The 17,176-nt window shown below is 39.5% G+C and overlaps 1 protein-coding gene and 1 long non-coding RNA gene across 2 annotated transcripts in view; one reads left to right on the forward strand and one right to left on the reverse strand.

The window, feature by feature from the left end:
• The window catches only part of LOC309636385, a 132,019-nt gene that overhangs the window by 66,681 nt on the left and 48,162 nt on the right, over positions 1-17,176 (reverse strand). The window lies entirely within an intron of this gene.
• The window catches only part of SLC35F2 (solute carrier family 35 member F2), a 117,701-nt gene continuing 106,655 nt past the window's right edge, over positions 6,131-17,176 (forward strand). The window contains exon 1 of the mRNA XM_082409509.1: positions 6,131-8,287. The gene's annotated coding sequence lies outside the window, so the exon portion shown is untranslated. The remainder of the gene's footprint in view (positions 8,288-17,176) is intronic.

Below are 17,176 nucleotides of genomic sequence, written 5' to 3' on the forward strand. Positions count from 1 at the left end.
TATGGAGAACAGTATGGAGGTTCCTTAAAAAACTAAAAAATAGAATTACCATATGATCCAGCAATCCCACTACTGGGCACATACCCAGAGAAAACCGTAATTCAAAAAGACACATGCACCCCAATGTTCATTGTAGCATTATTTACAATAGCCAGGTCATGGAAGCAACCTAAATGCCCATCTACAGACGAATGGATAAAGAAGTTGTGGTACATATATACAATGGAATATTACTCAGCCATAGAAAGGAACGAAATTGAGTCATTTGTTGAGACGTGGATGGATCTACAGACTGTCATACAGAGTGAAGTAAATCAGAAAGAGAAAAACAAATATCGTATATTAACGCATGTATGTGGAACCTAGACAAATGGTACAGATGAACTGGTTTGCAGGGCAAAAGTTGAGAGACAGATGTAGAGAACAAACGTATGGACAAGCAAGGAGGGAAAACCGTGGTGGGGTGGGGATGGTGGTGTGCTGAACCAGGTGATTGGGATTGACATGTATACACTGGTGTGTATAAAATTGATGACTGATTAAAAAAAAAAAGAACTCTATTTAATTGGTCTTAAAGGAAATTAAGCATTTATATAAATACTCAGAAATACAAAAGAAATTAACCCAAATGAATTTCAGGATCATATGATCAAGGATTAATTTTTTTAAACATCTTTATTGAAGTATAATTGCTTTACAATGGTGTGTTAGTTTCTGCTTCACAACAAAGTGAATCAGTTATACATATACATATGTTCCCATATCTCTTCCCTCTTGCATCTCCCTCCCTCCCACCCTCCCCATCCCACCCCTCTAGGTGGTCACAAAGCACCAAGCTGATCTCCCTGTGCTATGCGGCTGCTTCCCACTAGCTATCTATTTTACATTTGGTAGTGTATATATGTCCATGACACTCTCTCACCCTGTCACATCTCACCCCTCCCCCTCCCCATATCCTCAAGTCCATTCTTTAGTAGGTTTGTGTCTTTATTCCCATCTTGCCACTAGGTTCTTCATGACCTTTTTTTTTCCCCTTCGATTCCATATATATGTGTTAGCATACTGTATTTGTTTTTCTCTTTCTGACTTACTTCACTCTGTATGACAGACTCTAACTCCATCCACCTCATTACAAATACCTCCATTTCATTTCTTTTTATGGCTGAGTAATATTCCATTGTATATATGTGCCACATCTTCTTTATCCATTCATCCGATGATGGACACTTAGGTTGCTTCCATGTCCTGGCTATTGTAAATAGAGCTGCAATGAACATTTTGGTACCTGACTCTTTTTGAATTATGGTTTTCTCAGGGTATATGCCCAGTAGTGGGATTGCTGGGTCGTATGGTAGTTCTATTTTTAGTTTTATAAGGAACCTCCATACTGTTCTCCATAGTGGCTGTATCAATTTACATTCCCACCAACAGTGCAAGAGTGTTCCCTTTTCTCCACACCCTCTCCAGCATTTATTGTTTCTAGATTTTTTGATGATGGCCATTCTGACCGGTGTGAGATGATACCTCATTGTAGTTTTCATTTGCATTTCTCTAATGATTAATTATGTTTTCTTTCTTTGTGACATCTTTGTCTGGTTTTGGTATCAGGGTGATGGTGGCCTCGTAGAACGAGTTGGGGAGTGTTCCTCCCTCTGCAATATTTTGGAAGAGTTTGAGAAGGATAGGTGTTAGCTCTTCTCTAAATGTTTGATAGAATTCGCCTGTGAAGCCATCTGGTCCTGGGCTTTTGTTTGTTGGAAGGTTTTTAATCACAGTTTCAATTTCAGTGCTTGTGATTGGTCTGTTCATATTTTCTATTTCTTCCTGGTTCAGTCTTGGCAGTTTGTGCATTTCTAAGAATCTGTCCATTTCTTCCAGGTTGTCCATTTTATTGGCATAGAGTTGCTTGTAGTAATCTCTCATGATCTTTTGTATTTCTGCAGTGTCAGTGGTTACTTCTCCTTTTTCATTTCTAATTCTATTGATTTGAGTCTTCTCCCTTTTTCTCTTGATGAGTCTGGCTAATGGTTTATCAATTTTGTTTATCTTCTCAAAGAACCAGCTTTTAGTTTCATTGATTTTTGCTATTGTTTCCTTCATTTCTTTTTCATTTATTTCTGATCTGATCTTTATGATTTCTTTTCTTCTGCTAGCTTTGGGTTTTTTTGCTCTTCTTTCTCTAATTGCTTCAGGTGCAAGGTTAGGTTGTTTATTCGAGATGTTTCCTGTTTCTTGAGGTAGGCTTGTATTGCTATAAACTTCCCTCTTAGCACTGCTTTTGCTGCATCCCATAGGTTTTGGGTCATCGTGTCTCCATTGTCATTTGTTTCTAGGTATTTTTTGATTTCCCCTTTGATTTCTTCAGTGATCACTTCATTAGTAAGTAGTGTATTGTGTAGCCTCCATGTGTTTGTATTTTTTACAGATCTTTTCCTGTAATTGATATCTAGTCTCATAGCGTTGTGGTCGGAAAAGATACTTGATACGATTTCAATTTTCTTAAATTTCTCAAGGCTTGATTTGTGACCCAAGATATGATCTATCCTGGAGAATGTTCCATGAGCACTTGAGAAAAATGTGTATTCTGTTGTTTTGGGGTGGAATGTCTTATAAATATCAATTAAGTCCATCTTGTTTAATGTATCATTTAAAGCTTGTTTCCTTATTTATTTTCATTTTGGATGATCTGTCCATTGGTGAGAGTGGGGTGTTAAATTCCCGTACTATGATTGTGTTGCTGTCGATTTCCCCTTTTATGGCTGTTAGTATTTGCCTTATGTATTGAGGTGCTCCTATGTTGGGTGCATAAATATTTACAATTGTTATACCTTCCTCTTGGATCGATCCCTTGATCCTTATATAGTGTCCTTCTTTGTCTCTTGTAATAGTCTTTAATTTAAAGTTTATTTTGTCTGATATGAGAATTGCTACTCCAGCTTTCTTTTGATTTCCATTTGCATGGAATATCTTTTTCCATCCCCTCACTTTCAGTCTGTATGTCTCTCTAGGTCTGAAGTGGGTCTATTGTAGACAGCATATATATGGGTCTTGTTTTTGTATCCATTCAGTCAGTCTGTGTCTTTTGGTGGGAGCATTTAATCCATTTACATTTAAGGTAATTATCGATATGTATGTTCCTATTCCCATTTTCTTAAATGTTTTGGGTTTGTTATTGTAGGTGTTTTCCTTCTCTTGTGTTTCTTGCCTAGAGAAGTTCCTTTAGCATTTGTTGTAAAGCTGGTTTGGTGGTGCTGAACTCTCTCAGCTTTTGCTTGTCTGTAAAGGTTTTAATTTCTCCATCAAATCTGAATGAGATCTTTGCTGGGTAGAGTAATCTTGGTTGTAGGTTTTTCTCCTTCATCACTTTAAGTATATTCCGCCACTCCCTTCTGGCTTGCAGAGTTTCTGCTGAAAGATCAGCTGTTAACCTTATGGGGATTCCCTTATGTGTTATTTGTTGTTTTTCCCTTGTTGCTTTTAATATGTTTTCTTTATATTTAATTTTTGGCAGTTTGATTAATATGTGTCTTGGCGTGTTTCTCCTTGGATTTATCCTGTATGGGACTCTCTGTGCTTCCAGGACTTGATTAACTATTTCCTTTCCCATATTAGGGACGTTTTCAACTATAATCTCTTCAAATATTTTCTCAGTCCCTTTCTTTTTCTCTTCTTCTTCTGGGACCCCTATAATTCGAATGTTGGTGCATTTAATGTTGTCCCAGAGATCTCTGAGACTGTTCTCAGTTCTTTTCATTCTTTTTTCTTTATCCTGCTCTGCAGTAGTTATTTCCACCATTTTATCTTCCAGGTCACTTATCCGTTCTTCTGCCTCAGTTATTCTGCTATTGATCTCATCTAGAGTATTTTTAATTTCATTTATTGTGTTTTTCATCATTGCTTGGTTGCTCTTTAGTTCTTCTACGTCCTTGTTAAATGTTTCTTGCATTTTGTCTATTCTATTTCCAAGATTTTGGATCATCCTTACTATCATTATCCTGAATTCTTTTTCAGGTAGACTACCTATTTCCTCTTCATTTGTTAGGTCTGGTGTGTTTTGACCCTGCTCCTTCAACTGCTGTGTGTTTTTCTGTCGTCTCATTTTGCTTATCTTACTGTGTTTGGGGTCTCCTTTTCACAGGCTGCAGGTTCGTAGTTCCCGTTGTTTTTGGTATCTGTCCCCAGTGGCTAAGGTTGGTTCAGTGGGTTGTGTAGGCTTCCTGGTGGAGGGAACTAGTGCCTGTGTTCTGGTGGATGAGGCTGGATCTTGTCTTTCTGGTGGGCATGTCCATGTCTGGTGGTGTATTTTGGGGTGTCTGTGGCCTTATTATGATTTTAGGCCGCCTCTCTGCTAGTGGATGGGGCTGTGTTCCTGTCTTGCTAGTTGTTTGGCATAGGGTGTCCAGCACTGTAGCTTGCTGGTCGTTGAGTGAAGCTGGGTCTTGATGTTGAGATGGAGATGTCTGAGAGATTTTTGCCATTTGGTATTATGTGGAGCTGGGAGGTCTCTTGTGGACCAGTGTCCTGAAGTTGGCTCTCCCCCCTCAGAGGCACAGCCCTGATGCCTGGCTGGAGCACCAAGAGCCTTTCATCCACACAGCTCAGAGTAAAAGGGAGAAAAAATAGAAAGAAAGAAAGAAAGAGGATATAATATAGTGAAGTAAAATAAAGCTATTATAAAGCAAAGCTATACAGACAAAATCTCACCCAGAAGCATATACATATACACTCACAAAAAAAGGAAAAGGGGAAAAATTAATATATCCTGCTCCCAAAGTCCACCTCCTGAGTTTGGGATGATTCGTTGTCTATTCAGGTATTCAACAGATGCAGGCATATCAAGTTGTTTGCGGAGTTTTAATCCACTGCTTCTGAGGCTGCTGGGAGAGATTTCCCTTTCTCTTCTTTGTTCGCACAGCTCCCGGGGTTCAGCTTTGGATTTGGACCCGCCTCTGCATGTAGGTCACCTGAGGGCGTCTGTTCCCCGCCCAGACAGAACGGGGTTAAAGGAACAGCTGCTTCGGGGGCTCTGGCTCACTCAGGCCGGGGGGAGGGAGGTGTACGGAGGAGGCGGGGCGTGCCTGCAGCGGCAGAGGCCTGCGTGACGTTGCACCAGCCTGAGGCGCGCCGTTCGTTCTCCCGGGAATGTTGTCCCCGGATCACGGGACCCTGGCAGTGGTGGGCTGCACCGGCTCCCGGGAGGGGCGGTGTGGAGAGTGACCTGTGCTCGCACACAGGCTTTTTGGTGGCGGCAGCAGCAGCCTTAGCGTCTCACGCCAGTCTCTGGGGCCCGCGCTGATCGCCGCGGCTCACGCCCTTCTCTGGAGTTCGTTTAGGCTGCGCTCTGAATCCCCTCTCCTTGCGCGCAGCGAAACAAAGAGGCAAGAAAAAGTCTCTTGCCTCTTCGGCAGCTGCAGACTTTTTCCCGGGCTCCCTCCCGGCTAGCTGTGGTGCGCTAACCCCTTCAGGCTGTGTTCACGCCGCCAACCCCAGTCCTGTCCCTGCAATCCGACTGAAGCCTGAGCCTCAGCTCCCAGCCCCCGCCCGCCCCGGCGGGTGAGCAGACAAGCCTCTCCGGCTGCTGAGTGCTGCTCGGCGCCGAGCCCCTGTGCGGGAATCTCTCCGTTTTTCCCTCTGCGCCCCTGTTGCTGTGGGATCCACGCTGATAGCCGCGGCTCGCGCCCGTCTCTGGAGCTCGTTTAGGCGGCGCTCTGAATCCCCTCTCCTTGCGCACCAGGAAACAAAGAGGGAAGAAAAAGTCTCTTGCCTCTTCGGCAGGTGCAGACTTTTTCCCGGACTCCCTCCCGGCTAGCTGTGGTGCACTAACCCCTTCAGGCTGTGTTCATACCACCAACCCCAGTCCTCTCCCTGCGATCCGACTGAAGCCTGAGACTCAGCTCCCAGCCCCCACCCGCCCTGGCAGGGGAGCAGACAAGCCTCTCAGGCTGGTGAGTGCTGCTCGGCGCTAAGCCTCTGTGCGGCAGTCTCTCCGCTTTGCCCTCCGCACCCCTGTGGCTGCGCTCTCCTCCGTGGCTCCGAAGATTCCCCCCCTCTGCTATCCGCAGTCTCCACCCACGAAGGGGCTTCCTAGTGCGTGGAAACCTTTCTTGCTTCACGGCTCCCTCCCACTGGTGCAGGTCCCGTCCCTATTCTTTTGTCTCTGTTATTTCTTTTTTCTTTTGCCCTACCCAAGTACGTGGGGAGTTTCTTGCCTTTTGGGAGGTCTGACGTTTTCTGCCAGCGTTCAGTGGGTGTTCTGTAGGAGCAGTTCCACGTGTAGATGTATTTCTAATGTATCTGTGGGAAGGAAGGTGATCTCCGCGTCTTTTCCGCCATCTTCTCTCCTCCTCATCTAGGATTAATTTTCATTGAGTGAAAACAACTTTAAGTTTGTTGGTTTAATTAATACAGACATGTCTTTAGAGTCATCAAAAGTATAATATTTGTATAATATTATATAGTATAATATATAATAATATAATAATAATATGAAGTATAATATTTTTATTGTACCTAGTTTTACTAAAAGTGAAATAAGATCTTATTATTGCTGGCACAAAATTTGTCATTAAGAAAAATAACTTGATATGATGAAACTTTTAAGTAAATTAAATGTAAATGAGATAAGACATTTTAGGTGAACACTTTGGGAATAATTATGTTTTAGGACTGTCTACTTAAAATAGTTTCTCCTGATTTTTGGTAAGTTGAAACTGCTAAATTAAGTTAAATGATGAGAATTCATTGGATATCCAGATCATTTCCAAATAGGATACTGGAACATTAATTGCTAAGCAAGACTAAGTTTACCCGCTTTTGCTTATTAGAGAAAAACTAAAGATGTTTGTGTTCATTGGACACGTCTTGTACCCCACTGAAGAAAGAAATTATGTTACAGAATATGTTCATAGGTTTGCCAATCAAGAAATGCTGGTATGACAAACAGTTCATAATTATTTGCTTCTCAGTTTTCACTAGAAAATTAACCTTAAAACCTCAGTTTTAAGGTTAAGAATTCTAATTAAAATATGTAATTAAAACTACTAAAATTAATAAGTAAAACATCTTTGTATGCAAGGAAAAAGAAGGTATAAGGAACAGAAATGCATTTTTTCAAAGGAAAATAAAGTAATTTTGTCCTAAAGCTGTTTATTTCTAAATGGGAAAGAAAATAAGGGCCAAATTTATATGGATATACAAAGCTGTTCTACAAAGTTCTAGGTTTATGAGAGAAAAAAAAAAAGAAACTTTAAAAAGGAATCCTATGTGTGGTCAGGACTGACTAAGATTAGAATAAATTTAATTGAGTAAATAAAATTTAATATTAAAGGTAAAGTGGTATAAAACCTGAATTTGGTTTTCTCTCTGTTAAGAGGACAAAGTTTTCTTAGAGTATTAATCTGCTTTTGATAACAGATTGTAAAATTTCTTTACCCTTTAAGTAATCTGTTGTAACTTTCTGTATTTGCTTTGAAATATTTTATTGTCACTTTGGTTAAGTGAATATTGTTCCACAGTTATCTATCATCTTATTCAACCAAGTGTTCTGAATCTTTTTTGATATTTTTGACAAACTTCCCAAAAATCAAATTCTAACTGAAGTTCATTTGACCTCTAGCTAACTTCGAGGTTTTTCCAAAGGCTCCTGGAACACCTCAAGAGAACTGGTTTTTTTCTTCTTATCAAAGAAAGATAAACTAATTAGGCTTATTTGGTACATTAAATTACATGGTAAGCATTGTCAAGTGTGTGGTAATAAACCTTCTTAAGATATGGGTAAGTGTCATTAATATAGATGTTCTAGAAATTATGTTAAATTTCTAAAAGTTGAATAAGTCCTGGTAAAATGCTATGGATTCTAGTTATTATCTTAAAATATTGTATGCCACAGCAATTACCAAGTTTCTTTGTCAATTGCATTGTAATCAGAAAGTCTTTTGTCATTCACAGACAGTTATTGCTTTACTTTGATGCTTTTGCAAAAAAATGTTTCATCTTCAAGAAGATTCATAGAAAGGACTTTTTGACAAGTACAGGTTTCTGATAGCTTTCAGATCATACCACTGAACTGGGTAAGAAATTAAAGAATTCTAGTAGAAAATCTGATGGATTCATGAAGCTGTTAACAAAGGATAAAGATCAAGGACTAGTCACATAAGACTGAGTGAATTGATAAATATGGTTATAATTTTTTTGTTTTTTGTTTTGTCTGAAATATGACGTTTTAATATGTGTTTTCCAGATATAAGGAAACCCTTCCCCTCAAGCTATTATGACTTACAGCAATTTGGTAAGTTATATCTTTGTAAGTAGAATTGAAACATTTATCTTTTCTTTCTACCTGATTCCTTCAGAAATTGGAAACTCTTAGGTTTCTGGGAACAGCAGCCTTATCAGATGAATAAAAAATGCTACCTCCTAGCAGCTGCAGGAATCTCAAGGTATTTTGGGGACCTCAAGCAGAGGAATCCACCAAAATCTATAGATTTCACAGGTGGAATCTGATGGCAAGCCCTTGGTGTGGCTTTCCTGGTCTTGAGAGACTTTTTAAAAATGCAATTTGAGATTCCTTATAAAAAGGTCCAGCACAGACAATTTATTTTTTTTAAATTTTATTGAAGTATAGTTGATTTACAATGTCATGTTTAATTTCTGCTGTATAGCAAAGTGACTCAGTTATACACATTATATATATATATATATATATATATTTTTTTTTTTTTTTATTTATTTATTTATTTTCATATTCTTTTCCTTTTTGGTTTATCACAGGATATTGAATATAGTTCCCTATGCTATACAGCAGGACCTTGCTGTTTATCCACCCTGTATATAATAGTTTACAGCTGCTAATCCCAAACTCCCAATCCTTTCCCTCCCCTTCCCCTTGGCAACCACAGGTCTGTTCTCTATATCTGTAAGTCTTATTTTTGTTTGTTTTGTTTCGTACATATGTTCATTTGTGCCATATTTTAGATTCCACATATAAATGATATTGTACATTATTTGTCTTTCTCTTTCTGACTTACTTCGCTTAGTATGATAATCTCTAGGTCCATCTATGTTGCTGCAAATGGCATTATTTCATTCTTTTTTATGGTTGAGTAATATTCCATTGTATATATATATATCACATTTTCTTTATCCATTCTTCTGTCGATGGACATTTAGGTTGTTTCCATGTCTTGGCCATTGTGAATAGTGCTGCTATGAACATAAGGGTGCATGTATCTTTTTGAACTATAGTTTTGTCTGGGTATATGCCCAGGAGTGGAATTGCTGGATCATATGGCAACTTTATTTTTAGTTTTTTGAGGAACCTCTATACTGTTTTCCATAGTGGTTGCACCAATTTACATTGCCACCAACAGTGTAAGAAGGTTCCCTTTTCTCCACACTCTCTCCAGCATTTATTATTTGTAGATTTTTTAATGATGGCCATTCTGACTGGTGTGAGGTGGTACCTCATTGTTGCTTTGATTTGCATTTCTCTAATAATTAGTGATGGTGAGTATCTTTTCATGCAGTGCAACCAATTTAAAAGAGCCTGTAGGATCAACTTATGTAAATAATCAGACCAAGTTTATTGAAGTCTGGCATATTTTTCAAACGAATTAGTCTTTTTTTTAAAGATTTTAACAAATGTACTTTAATTTACTTATTTATTTATTTATGGCTGTGTTGGGTCTTCGTTGCTGCAAGCGTGCTTTCCCTAGTTGTGGCGAGCGGGGGCTACTCTTTGTAGTGCACAGGCTTCTCATAGTGGTGGCTTCTCTTGTTGCAGAGCACAGGCTCTAGGCATGGGGGCTTCAGTAGTTGTGGTGCATGGGCTCAGTAGTTGTGGCTCATGGGCTGTAGAGAGCAGGCTCAGTAGTTGTGGTGCATAGGCTTAGTTGCTCTGTGGTATGTGGGATCTTCCCAGACCAGGGCTTGAACCTGTGTCCTCTGCATTGGCAGGTGGATTCTTAACCACTGTGCCATCAGGGAAGTCCACAAATTAGTCTTAATTTGGGCATAGTTGGTAGAAATGAGGGTATTTTAGAGAGAAAAAAATGAACGTTTCAGTGGACATTAAGTTCTACTGTTGCTGTCTTTGAGGTTTTTTGTATTTACTGCCTAAGACTCACTTCCCAGTTGGCTCCTCGTTACTACGTTACATTGTTGTAAAGTTTAATTGAATTATTAAAAGGCAATTCTAAGTTTGTTTCTAAAGCTTATCACAGCAATCTATCTTTGGATGAATATCAGATGTCTCATGACCTGCAGATAGATTATGCATACTGGAAAACATATCAGATAAAGAACTCTGTAGAGACATTGGAAGGAGCCATATCAGGCCTCCTCTCCTGAACTGCAACTCCTTTTTCTGACACCCAACTTCAACTAACTAAGACCAACACTACCAGACAAGGACTGCAACTCCTCTCCTGAACTGCAACTCCTTTTTCTGACACCCAACTTCAACTAACTAAGACCAACACTACCAGACAAGGACATCTGAAATAGACAGCTGACACAAGATCCTAGATCAGGCCTATACACTAATTACTTTGATAATTGCTCACACTTTTGCTTATGAACCAAATGTATTTCTTCCTTGGAAGAAATCATAGGTGAGTTTCAAAAATCAATCCAGTTGGACTTCCCTGGTGGCACAGTGGTTAAGAATCTGCCTACCAATGCAGGGCACATGGGTTCGAGCCCTGGTCCGGGAAGATCCCACATGCCACGGAGCACCTAAGCCTGTGCACCACAACTACTGAGCCTGCACTCTAGAGCCTGCAAGCCACAACTACTGAGCCCACGTGCTGCAACTACTGAAGCCCACGCACCTAGAGCCTGTGCTTTGCAACAAGAGAAGCCACCACAATGAGAAGCCCGTGCACTGCAACAAAGAGTAGCCCCCGCTCACCACAGCTAGAGAAAGCCCACGTGCAGCAACAAAGACCCATCCCAGCCAAATCTAAATAAATAAATAAATAAATAAAATATTAAAAAAAAAAATCAATCCAGTTGCTGGGTTTGTGGCCAATTGCCTACATCCAGCACCCTGTGTTCCCAGGTAGTCTCCCATACAGGTACTAATCAGGCACGATTCTGTTTGGCCTCCAAGATCAGATGAGATGGACCACATACAGTACTCCTAGGTTACTGGTTACTGGTGGATTTCTCTTCTTCAAGGCTCCAATTGGATTACCCTTAGAGATTTTATTTTAGAAGAAAGAAACTCTAGTACTCTGTAAGATACTGCTGCCACCAATATCACTAAGTGAGACCCTCTTACCTGGCCAGTTAATGGCACCTGTTCCGAATCTGGCCATAAATACTCCTTTTCACTAGATGTTAAATATTGGGTGGCTCTTAGGACCCAGGACTTATGGAACAAATTTTGGCCTTGGCTCTCCCCAGGTTGGTTAGGAAGATGAACAATTGGTTCCCCTTGGTCTCAAGGTCACCTAGGGGTAGGCCTGCCAATCTGACTTTAATGTAAACGCACTGGGTTTGATCAGTTTTCCAATGTTATGATCATTTGGCCATGATATTTTTTTCCTTCACTCGGAAGAGAAGATATTATTACTCACATAGAAGCTTTAACAAAATGTACTCAGCCAGCTTTGAATGACAGTAATCAAGTTATCAGCTTGCTCAGTTTGGAAGTCTCCATGATGAAAAAGTGATCCTACAGAATCACATGGCCCTTGATATTCTATTTCCCAAGGGGAAACTTGTGCTATAATCCATGCTGAATGTTGGGTTTTATACCTGATATATCTTCTGATGTAACTCATCTTATGACACATATGAAGAATCAATTTCCACTCTAAATGATCCTCTTCCCAGTTTAGGGGAAATACTAGAAAATTGGTTTGTTTTAGGAGGATCTTGGCTTAAACCTTTATTACTGACATTATTACTCTTATTGGCAATTTTGATTACTGTTTGTGTAACTTATAAAGTTATAGATTCTTGCCTTACACACTGTATATCACCTACTCCTACCAAGACAATATCTAAACAGCTTGAAACTATTGATCACATCTGTAGTTCTCTATACATCAATGAACATGCACAATGCACATGCAAGGTAAAATTAGCATAAGTCCTATTGGACAACTTGGAATTGACTGCTAGTCCTTGCCAAACATCTTATTGGTACAACCCCCTGAAAGGAAAGAAAGCACTGGGCTATTAAGACCTGACATTGAGGAACATGATGGATGCAGGGCAGGTAAGCAACCACCGTGGCATCAAGGGACCAAATATTTGGTCTCCTACTGCTTTCTTTCAAAAGATTAATGATCAAAAGGGGGAAATTGATGAAATAAAATCCATATTTTATGGCAAGACAAGAAAAATTTAAACATAATATTTTCTCTGGCCATTTGGGCCTCTGCCCTCCCCTTTAGTGTGTATTGTGCATCTGCATTAACTAGACCTCCTTAGGAGATAACATTCCTCTTAATCTTGTAAAAGGTCATGATGATCCACTATTTGATAACTCCTTAGGATGTAACCTTCATTTTCAATCTTGTAAGAGGGGTCATGATGACCCACTATTCACCTTGTATGTGCTGATCTGGATTGTGTAAACTGTCAGTATGTCATTTGACATATAACTGTTTGTCTCAAAAACATATAAATAACTGTGCTTTGACCTCTAAGGGTAGAACAATCCTCAGAGCTTTCTGAAAGGATTATAATCCTCTAGTTGGCTTGAATAAAATTTCCCATTTCTTTCTTAGAGCGACTATTGATTAATTTTTGTCAACACGGATTACTAGACTCTGTTTTTACCCACAAAACACTTTTGACTCCAAATATGTGGATTTTCCACGTTAACAATCAATTCTCCCACTCTCCAGACACCATCTGGGTGTTCTATAGCTCAGTTCAACACTGATACTAACTATCTGGAGTGAGCACAGACTTCACAGGTTAAGGGATCAGCCCCCCAAGAAACTTTCCACTTCAGATGCCAATTGCAAGTCTGGGCCTCGCATACTTCTGCATAGTCAGCTACAAAATCAGGGGATTCCCATGACCCCTCCTTAGGTGTGATAGTTTACCAGAAGGGCTCACAGGACTCAGGAAAATAGTTATTTACTATTATCAATTTATTATAAAGGATATATTATGTATATTATAAAGGATATAATAAATAAAATTTATTAGAAAAGGATAAAGGACTATCAAGAACAGCCAAATGGAGGAGATGCATAGGGCAAGATGTGGGAGGTGGGTGGGTGGGCACAGAGCTTCCATGCTCAGTCTGGGTGCACCACCCTCCCAGCATTCCTTGTGTTCACCAAACTGGAAACTCTGTGAACCTCATTGTTTAGTGTTTTTATGAAGGTTCCATTATGTAAGCATGGTCGATTAATTCATTGGCCATTCATGATTAACTAAACTTCCAGCTTATTTCTCCTCCCCAGAGGTCAGGGGGTGGAGCTGAAAGTTCCAACTCTCTAGCCACATGGCTGGTTTCTCTGGTGGCAAGACTGTATCTTCTGAGAGTCATCACATTAGCATAAACTCTGATATGGTTGAAAGGGGCTTATTATGAATGACAAAAATGTTTCTCTAACCCCTATCACTCAGGAAATTCCAAGCCTTTTAGGAACTCTGTGCCAAGAACTGGGGATGAAGAACAAATATGTATTTCTTATTATATCACAATAACACAGAGGTATTATTAAGATGCTATGAACATATTTGTATATGTCATTGATGAAAATATGTATTAATTTTCTCATGGGTATACACCTGTGAGTGGGATATTAGGGTCATGTGGTATGCATATGTTCAGCTTTAGCTGGTATACAGTTTTCTAAAGTGGTCGTATTTATTTATATTACCACCAGGAGTGTATGAGAGTTCCAGTAGTTATACAGCCTCATCAATATTTGGCATTGTCATTTTAAGGATTTAGAAGTTCTGTTGGGTGTATAGTGGTGAAACTGTGCAATTCAGACTGGGACTTGAATGCACACACTGGGACTCGAACCCAGCCAAAACCCAGATTGGGAGATGAACCCACGGTCTTTTAATTGAGATCACACACCTGGTCTCAGAACATAATGAAGCTCAGGTTCTTGATGTCTCATCGCAGAAAGAATTCAGCAAGAGACAAAGTGATAAGTAAGAAGTGGATTTATTTAGAGAGAAACACTCTCCACAGACAGAGTGTGGGCCATCTCAGAAGGCAAGAGGTCCCGAAATATGGGGTGGTTAATTTTTATTGGCTGGGTAATTTCATAGGCTAATGAGCATGAGGATTATTCCAAGTATTTTGGGGGAAGGGGTGAGATTTCCAGGAATTGGGCCACAGCCCACTTTTTGATCTTTGATGGTCAGCTTTGGAACTGTCATGGCACTGGTGGGTGTGACACTTCTTAGCTTATGCTAATATATTACAATGAAGCATATAATTAAGCTCAAGGTCCACTGAAAGTCAAATATTCGCCATCTTGGACCTAGTTGGTTCTAACCAGTTTTTGTCATGTCCTATGGCTATGTCATTCTTTTAAAGGTTGTGCCCTGCCCCCTTCCTTTCTGTTTCATTGGAATGTCATTGCATTTCCTTGATGACTAATAATGGTGAGTATCTTATAGTTATTGGCTATTTGGATATCCTATTTTGTGAAGTGCCTGTAAAAATATTTTGCCCCCTTTTTATTTGGTTTGTCTTTTTCTTCTTGATTTGTAGGAGTTTTTTTATGTATTGTGGATTTGAGTCTTTTGTCAGATATATATGTATTATAAATATCTTCTCCCAGTCTGTCGCTACTTTTTTTCTTAAATTATTTTAATGATTCAAAACTTTTATATTATAGATTAAATAAATGCAGAATTACATTTCAGGCATGTTGTCAATTAGATACTGTGAATGACCCTCCAAACTAAACAAATAAAACATAAAGAATACAAAATCATTTAAAATCCATTGCTAACTGATTTGTTAGGTAGTTAGTCAGACATGAGTGGGTCTCCACCCCATCCTGGATGGGGTCATCTTTCCCTCCCCCACCTAATTACACAGGTAATTAGAGAATGCCCAGAGATCTTCCCTCTTCTAGTCAAGGACCACCACTAAGTTTCCAGCCTTATCAGGACCAAGCAAGATAAAACCACCAGCACAGGTTGGCACAGGTGCACCAAGACCTAAAAGGTGATTCAAAGTAACCCGGGGTTCATTATGCTGTATTTGGAATAAATTGGCATTGCATTTTTTGCCTCCCCCTCACCCCCATGGGTTTTGCTTGGGTGCTTATGGATATGTGCCTGCACACTAGGAGAAAAGTTATATAACCTAAAGCTGTCAATTGATTTCTCAGTCAAATGACACAGGACACAGGGAGGGACCACCCCTCTAAACAACCTAACCCTACCCCCATTGCGGGGCTGCTTCTGGTTTCCAGACAGCCCACTCTCATTTCTTTCTTGGGAGTGCACTTTTGCTTTGCTTAATAAAACTCTTGCTACTTAAAGCACTATTCACAATAGCCAAAATGTGGAAACAAACTAAATGTCCACTGACAGATGAATGGATAATGAAGATGTATATATATACAATAGAATACTACTCAACCATAAAAAAGAATGAAATAATGCCATTTGCAGCAATGTGGATGCATCTAGAGATTATCATACTAAGGGAAATAAGTGAGAAAGAGAAAGACAAATACCATATGATATGGAATCTAAAATATGGCACAAATGAACCTATCTACAAAAGAGAAACAGACTCACAGACATAGAGAACAAACTTGTGGTTGCCAAGGGGGAGAGGGGTGGGGGAGGGAAAGACTGGGAGTTTGGGATTAACAGATGCAAACTTATATAGGATAGATAAACAACAAGGTCCTACTGTATAGCACAGGGAACTATATTCAATATCCTGTAATAAACCATAATGGAAAAGAATATTAAAAAAAAGAATGTCTATACATGTATAACTGAGTCACTTTGCTGTAAAGCAGAGATTGGCACAACACTGTAAATCAACTATACTTCAATTAAATTTTTTAAAAATCCATTGCTGAGCTAGTAGGAAAGTAACAACTCTGCAGAGAACTCCAAATGAAGTGAACTCAGATATCCTGGGAACTAATAATGTGCTAAAACCAGTTTTTGCCCTGAAGGTTTCTGCTAACTCTTAAAGAATGTGAGCCTCTGCTTTGAAGACTTCTTGGTGCTACTTCTATAAGTGTAAAAGTTAAAGTTCAGGGCATGCTTAAGGTGAGGGTCTCTGAAACGAAAATCAAAATGGAGTCAGTATTGCTTAAGAGAGATCTCTAAAATGGAACCAGGAAGCCATTAAGGAAGTGGACTTATGCACTGCATATCTCAGTTTGGATGAAATCTGACATTTTGACCTGATGAAGTCATCCAGAGCACCTGCCAGAAACTCAAGATACTTATTGGACCCTTACACTAATATAACTTGTAATAGTTTACCTATTTATCAGACCCCTACTCTAAAACAGCTCCTAATTTCTTAAGGACAAATATTTTCTAGCTTGCATCAGAGTCAATCACAGTTCTTGTCAGGCAACTTTTAACAACGCTGTTGCTTTTTATCTTTTTTTTTTTTTTTTTTTTTTGGCTATGCGGGTTTGTGGGATTTCAGTTTCCCCACCAGGGTTCGATCATGTGCCCTCTGCAGTGGAAGCTCAGAGCCCTAACCACTGGACTGCCAGGGAATTCCCATGGCTTTTTATCTTTTTAAGCTTCTGACTCTTTCTCTTCCTTGGAGCAGTAATTCAGGGTTACCTGAATCTGTGTCTCTCAAATTGCAATTCTTCTTTATTTTTAAATATTTATTTATTTATTTGGTTGTTGTGGGTCTTAGTTGTGGCACATGGGCTCCTTAGTTGTGGCATGTGAACTCTTAGTTGTGGCATGCATGTGGGATCTAGTTCCCTGCCCAGAGATTGAACCTGGGCCCCCTGCATTGGGAGCACAATGTCTTAATCACTGCACCACCAGGGAAGTCCTTCAAATTGCGATTCTTTTTTTTGTTCATTTTTTGTTCATGAATTTTTTTTCATCTTGATCTTTTGTTAGCGCTTTTATGAATTCATCAGTTTTCCATTAGAGTTCTGAAAATGGTTATTCATTCATTTCAGCAGTATAGTCAGTTACCAGAAACCTGTACTTGTCAGAGTCTTTTCCATGC

The sequence above is a fragment of the Balaenoptera physalus genome (genome assembly GCF_965194825.1).
Source record: "Balaenoptera physalus genome assembly, chromosome: 10".
NCBI classification, from domain to species: Eukaryota; Metazoa; Chordata; class Mammalia; order Artiodactyla; family Balaenopteridae; genus Balaenoptera; species Balaenoptera physalus.